This window comes from Echinops telfairi, unplaced genomic scaffold, assembly GCF_000313985.2.
Source record: "Echinops telfairi isolate 266 unplaced genomic scaffold, ASM31398v2 ScPeMD7_15;HRSCAF=58, whole genome shotgun sequence".
In the NCBI taxonomy this organism is placed as follows: domain Eukaryota; kingdom Metazoa; phylum Chordata; class Mammalia; order Afrosoricida; family Tenrecidae; genus Echinops; species Echinops telfairi.
The window spans coordinates 10,971,045-10,978,604 of NW_022103912.1; the positions used below are offsets into that span (position 1 = coordinate 10,971,045).

A 7,560-nucleotide genomic window follows, 5' to 3' on the forward strand; every position below is an offset into this window, starting at 1 on the left:
TGAGCAATAGGGATACAGTATCATTAACTGTTGTTGTTAGGCCCCGTTTAGTTGGTTCTCATTCATAGCAACCCTATTGACAACAGAATGAAGTGCTGCCTGACCCTGGGCCATCCCCTCACAATTGTTTGAGTCCATTGTTGCAGCCACTGTGCCAATTGAACTCATCGAGGGCCATTTCATCAAGCACAATGTCCTTCTCAGGGACTGGTCTGTCCTGGTAACACATCCAAGGTATGTAAGACGAAGTCTCTCCATCCTTGCTTCTTTTTTTTTTTAATGAATTAAAATTTTTTTTAACCATCCTTGCTCTTAAGGAGCATTCTCACTGTACTTCTTCCAAGCCAGGTTTGTGTGTTCTTTGGGCCATGTATAGCCCTTCCAATATTCTTCACCGACACCATAGCCCAAATGTATTTCGATTTTTCTTAAGTCTTCCTTATTCAATGTCCAACTTTCACATACGTCTGAGGCCATTTAAAAGCCCTGGCTTGAATCAAGCACACTTCAGTCCTCAACGTACCATCTCTGCTTTTCAGCACTTTAAAGAGGTCTTGTACAACAGAATTGCCCAAGGCAAGTTTTCCTTTGATCTTATGATTGTTACCTCCATGAATCTTGACCAAACATTCTTTTCCTTCCGGGACTCCTTGGCATCATCTCCCTTTTACCCCCTGCCCACAGGGCCCGAACTCTGCCTTCCCCCACCCCTCCAATCCTTATTCTACTTGCTGTCGCTATAGGTCCATCAATCCTGGGTTGACAACTTCAAATGTTTCTCTATTCATCATGATTGGTCTCTAGTCATTACCTACTGGTCCAATTTTGGAGATTCATTTTCGATACATTGAATCGTAATCCATGTTAAAGGCTGCTATCCCTGATCCTCATCATTCAAGGCTTCAGGTTTCTACTTCCTTTCAGCAAATAATGTGGTGTCTGTCATCTGTATACTGCATGTTGTTAATAAGCCTGACTCTGATTCTGATGCCAAATTCTTCTTCATAAAATCCAGCTTCTCTGATGACTTCCTCGGCATACAGACTGAATAAGTATGGTGAAAGGATGCTATCCTGACACACATCTTTTCTGATTTTAAGTTATGCAGAATTCCTTTGCTTTGTTCACATAACTGCCTCTTTCTTGACCCATGTACTGTTTCCACAAAAGCACAATGAAACACAATGTTCTGGAATTCCCATTCTTCTCAGAGCTATTCATACTTTGTTATGATCCACACAGTTGAATGTCTTGGCTTAGTGAAACAAAAGTAAGCATCTTACCAGTACTCTGCTTTCAGCCAAGAGCTATGTGACATCAGCAACGATGTCTCTTCTTCCATGCACAGCCTCTTCTGAATCCAGACTGAACTCTAGCAGCTCCGTAGCAATGGACTGCTGCAATTGTTGTTGGATGATCTTCAGCAAAATTTTACTTGCATGTCATAACAATGTTATTGTTCTAGGATTTGTGCACTTTGTTGGGTTACCTGTCTTTGGAATGGGTACAAATATGAATCTCTTCCAGTCATTTGATTAAGTAGCTGTCTTCAAAATTTATATGTGGTACTTTCAGTGCTTCATTGACTTGTTGAAACACTTCAATTGGTAGTCCATCAATTCCTGGGGCCTTGGTTTGGCTACTGCTTCAGTGCAGCATGGTCTTCTTCCTTCAGTGCCATTGGTTCTTGCTCATGTGCTACCTGTTAAAATGATTGAATATGGATCGGCTCTTTTTGGTATGGTGACTCTGTAAGTATTCACATCTCCTTTTGATGCTTCCTGCATCATTTAACATTTTGCACATAAAAATTTTCAATTTGGCAACTCGAGGCTTGAATTTTGGGGGTTTTTTTGTTTTGTTTTGTTTTAGCTCTTTGAGCTCTGGCTGGCCTTGGGGGTAGGGCTATGAGGGAAAGTGCCAAACTCACTAAGTGAAGGGAGAATTCTACTAGAAAAGAAATGGCCACCTCTTCATCCTCCTCCTCGGCTGGTGGTGTCAGTGGGAGTACTATCACTGGATCTGGTTTCAGCGTCTCCGACCTTGCCCCACCACAGAAAGCCCTTTTCCCCTTCCCCACAGGAGGTGGGGAAATGTTAGAAGATGGCTCTGAGTCAGTTTTCAGCTATCTATCAACTGGCATCCACGCTTAAACAGGTGACACATGATCAGCAAGTTGCTCGGATGGAAAAACTCACTGGTTTAGTAGAAGAGCTGGAGCCAGATGAGTGGTGGTGCAAACCCATCGAACAGCTCCTGGGGTTCACACCTTCTTCTTCTTTTTCTTTTAATCATTTTATTAGAGGCTCATACAACTCTTATCACAATCCATACACACATCAATTGTGTAAAGCGCATTTGTACATTCATTGCCCTCATCATTCTCAAAACATTTCCTCTCCACTTAAGCCCCCAGCATTAGGTCCTCATTGTTCCCCTCCCTCCCCGGGTTCACACCTTCTTAAGGTTGACGTTGCCTTTGGGGCACAGCCAATGCAAAGCCGGCAACATCTAGAGCCATCCTGAGATTCACAGCTACATGACTGAATTGCTCATCCACATCCGTACTTGACTTTCATCTATACACAATGAACACTAAAGTTTTCAATCTTGCAGGGAAAAGTGTGTTTGTTTGTTTCAAAAAATAGTGGGAATAATAGGTTTAGGTTTAAGAGAGATTTGTAAAACTTCACAAGCCAGGTAGCCAGCCATATGACAGAATTGGCCAAGTGAATGGCTTCTGTCCTGTTGTTCATCCGGTGTCTGGAAATCCTCATGAGTCAAGTCCAAGGTCAGCATCTATACTTTAAAAATATAGTATTTCTGATGTAAAATACTTCTTTTTGCGGATGACTGTGATTTCAACTAAGGAACTGCCCAAATGAGGAATTAAAAAAACAAAACTTAACTCCCCTAGTTTTCAATATCTAATTCTATAGATTCTAGGTTTTCTTAACCACTTCTAGACATGCCAGATGCTGGCCAAAAAAAAATGAGGACCTAATGTCAGGGGTTTAAGTGGAGAGAAAATGTTTTGAGAATGAAGTACAAATGCGCTTTACACAATTGATGTGTGTATGGATTGTGATAAGAATTGTATGAGCCACTAATAAAATGTTTAAAAATAAATAAATTAGCCTCATGTGACAATGTAAAAAAAATAAATAAAAATTACTATATCACTAATATATATAAACAAGAAAAAAAGAATTGCTTTCTGAATGAGGGAGCACTGTAAGAATAAAGCAGTGAGCAAAATCCTTTTAAACACAAATTCTGAGTTCATCTCTGGTGGATCCAAGCAGTTTTGTAGCAAATAAATCCTTTGAAACAGCACACACACAAAAAGATAAGTGGAGTATATTTTTTCCATTTTATTTTTCTAACTCTAGGTCTCTGAACATTTCATTATAATATTTGATTTTGTCTTCTCAACTGCCCTTCAAATTCTCCTATTCAGATCTTTGATTTCATCTTTTCTTCCATTTGCCTTAGCTGCTTTGGGATGAACCGCAAGTTTCAGAGTCTCTGACATCCATCCTAATTGTTTCCTTATTTCCTCTCTTTTTAACGACCCTTTGTTTTCTTCATGTATAATGTTCTTGGTGTCCTCCCACAGCTCGTCATGTCTTCTGTCATCCGTGTTCAATGTGTCAAGTTTGTGCTTGTGATGTTCTTAAAATGTGGGTGGGATAGATGCAAGATCATATTCTGGCTCTTGTGGAGTCATTCTCATTGTCAAAAGCTTCAACCTGAACGTACATCTGAGTAGGAGACCATCTGTTCTACAGTCGGCCCCTTGCCTGGCTTTAGCTGTAGATATTGAGCTTCTGATAGAGTCAACTTGATTTCCGTGTATTCCATCTGGAGAATCCATGTGTATGGTCGAATTTTGTGTTGTTGAAAAGCGTTATTTGTGATTAAGATGCCCTCGGTCTTGCAAAGTTCTTTCACTCGATCTCAAGCTTCATTTCTATCACCAAAACCATTATTTTCCGATTATTATTCCTTTCTCTTTGTTTCCAGCTTTACCATTCTAATCACCAGTAATTATCAATGCACCTTGATTTCAAGTTTGATCAGTTGCAGATGGCTGGTATAATGCTTCAATTTCTGCATCACTAGCTTTAATGGCTGGTGCCTAAACTTGAATAATACTTGTATTGATTGGATTTCCTCGTATGCAGAGAGATAGAGTCGTATCGCAGACAGCATTGCACTTCAAGATAGATCTGAAGCTGTCCTTTTTGACAATGAATGCACCACCATTCCTCTTCGTGGCATCATTCCTGGAATGGTCCGCCACATGATTTTCTGATTATCATGAAGTAAGGGACCAGGCTTCAAACACCAAAGGTGGGGAGGGGGCATCATATCCTCGTCAATGAGGGTGGCGTGTGATGGAGACCCAATGCCCATCTCTAGACAACTGGACATACCTTGCAGAGGGGTAGTGGGGAGATGAGTCACTTAGGGTTCAGTATAGCAATAATGAAGCCCACAACTTCCCTCTGGTTCTTGAACGCTTCCTCCCCCCAACTACCAGGACCCCAATTCTGCCTTGCAGACCTGGTTGGACTAGATGATGCACAGCGGTACAGATGGGAATTGGAAATGCAGGGAATCTAGGACAGAGGAACCTCTCAGGACCAGGGGTGACAGTGGCGATACCAGGAGGGAAAGGGGATGTAGTAGGGGGGAATGGATCACAGGGAGCTACGTGTGGCCTACTCTCTGGGGGACGGGCAGCGGAGGGGTGGGTGAAGGGAGACGCCGGACAGTGTAATATAAGATACAATAATAATTTATAAATTATTAGGGGTGCATGGGGGAGAGGGGAGGAGGAAGGGAAGGGGAGAGGGGAAAAAAGGAAAATTAGAGGCTAGCGAATTTTGGGAATGATGAGGGCAACAAATGTATAGATGTGCTTTACACAATTGATCGTATTGTGATGAATTGTATGAGCCCCAATAAATTGATTTAAAAAAAAATTAAGTTACATCATTTACTTTGGGATCCACTCTGTATTCTACACTGATAACTATTTTGACAATTGCACAATGTCACATATCCACCATGACAGTATCACATAGAATCATTTCATCACTATAAAAATGACATGACCTCCATATATCCATCCTTCTATCTACCACCTGACTTTTTGGCGATGACTGATTTGTAGTTTCACCTTTTCCAGAATGCCCGATAGTTGGAATCATGCAGTATTCTGCCTTTTCAGACGGATTTCTTTCACTCACTGTACATTTAAAGGTATTCTATGGATTTTTGTGACTTGATAGCTGAGCGTTCACTTTTGAGTAACTATTTCTTGAGCTACAGGCACCTTGCATGCCTTTTGTCTGATTATTACAATGACACCATAGTATAGATAAGGAAATTAAGACTGTGAAAATACAAAGGAGAGTTAACCTGTGTGTATTGCACAAAGTGCTTTATAAACTCTCTGGTTTCCTCAATGCAACCATACAAGAGAATGATACATTACATTGCACATTTACAGATGGACCAGGGAGGTTAGAGAGGATCAGTCACATGACTTGTGAATTGCAAAGCTGGGCTTGGAGATGGGCAATACTGACACCAAAGCCTATGGTCAGTCACACGACATGACAAGCCACCTTTTCTGGAACTTCGAGTCCAGCCTACATCCATCCACTGCCAAAGCTGACACATTTTCCACCATTATGATTCATAGTCATAAGTATTGATCTCAGCAAATCACTCACACAAAAGGAATAACTAGAGGTCTTGGGAAAGAGAATAAAAGTAGTGTGTGCCCATTGTGTGTTGTCTATATTTTTATTGTATGCATTTATTGCTTTTTCTCTTGAGATATTGCTTGTATATTCAGTTTCAGAAAGTAAAACATTGAAAACAGTTTTAAAATTTTAGAAGTGTGAATATCAATACAGGAGAATATCCAAGGGAATAAAAGAACAGACAGCTGTATGATTTTTATATGACTTTCACACACGACTATTTGACAATTAGATGAATGTCGATCATGTTGCTTTGTAAATAGATACTTACGGTAAAGTGTACTGTTTCTGCAGTGTGCCACTCACAAATTCTCACAAAAAAAGGTGATTAGAAGCAGAGCTCAGAGTCGGCACTGTACTTTTATTTATTTATTTTTAAGAATGCGTAGTTTTCCATCCTCTGGTGGTTATAAAAGACACATAAATTTCCCGAGTAACCTTTTCAAAGCTCCAAGACACGGCAACAAGCACAAGTCACCTGCCCGGTGAGAGCGACAACCAAGCACCAGAAGCACTGCCGTGGTTCTGTTTGCCGCAGTCATAAGTGCGTTTGTTGTACTCATAAAATCTTAGACTATAGAGAGACCTTGAAGTTCATCCAATCTTACTCCTGATACAGGAACCAGAACAGCCTATGTTTGAATTTTCTGGCTCTGTGGGCAAGGCATTTGATATACAGTTTGTCCTCTTCTGTAGAATGGATATAATAGGTTCCTGCTTAAACATGCCTGGAAGAAGGTGTATATGTTTGTCTCCACCATTCCCTGAGATCTCTCTAAAATTACAGCAAATGGGGGATTTTTCTTTGCCTGTTAAACTAGAAAAAGAAGAGTAGGATCGAAAAATATATCGAACAAAAATGTAAATATTTCTAAGTAGAAAAAAGCTAGGTTCTTTCAGGGACCAGGCCTGGAAACCAACTAATGCACAATACAGAATGCCAGAGAGGCCTGGGATTTCCAGGGCATGTAGAACTTGTGATTGAGATGTCATGGAAGGACCAGAGAAGCTCCCTGGGTTCCATTTACATTGCCATGCGATGCAGGCAGGCTACTGTCCTACCCCATGCAATCAGACCATCGCCTTCCCCCAATTATTAGCAGAAGCCTAGAGAAGAAATTAGAACACACACATCTGCTTCAGAAGTAGTACAGCCAGAATGCTCCTTCAAAGCCGGAATGTTCGTTACAGGCCAGGATGGTGCGACTTCGCCTCACATACTTTGGACATAGCAGAAGAGATCAAAGTAGAGGGGCAGCAAGAAAAGAGGAAGACCCTTAACAAGATGGATTGATACAGTAGCTGCAACATTGGACTCAAACAGAAGAACAATTGTGAGGATGATGCGGGACTGGGCAGTATTTCGCTGTTGTACATCGGGTCACTGTGAGTCAGAATCAATTTGAATGCACCCCAAAACAACAGAGAAGAAATTAAACTCAGGTCTTAGCGACACCGTGAACAACAGAAGGTGGATGCAATAGTGAAAACCAAAGGATTAAGTGGAAAACCTATGGGGTAGTGCTACCATAAGGCCTTAGAACCCTTTGGGGAAATTCTACTCTCATCTATGATGTCAGCACAGATCAGAATTGATTCTAAAGCATTCAGTTCTGATATCTGATGAAGCATCTTTGGGCGATGAAAATACCACCAACTACTAGTCACACTCTCAACTACAAGTAGAAAGGGTCGCAGTTTGAAACATCAGAGGCCCTTTCAAAGCATGAAGGGCCTGCATGAAGCCACAGCCGCAGCCTCAGAAGCCTTATGGCGTATA

General features: G+C 41.1%; 1 pseudogene; it reads left to right on the forward strand.

Moving 5' to 3' along the window:
• The first annotated feature begins 1,961 nt into the window (after positions 1–1,961).
• On the forward strand, positions 1,962–2,271 carry LOC101643746 (annotated as a pseudogene).
• The last annotated feature ends 5,289 nt before the right edge of the window (positions 2,272–7,560 follow it).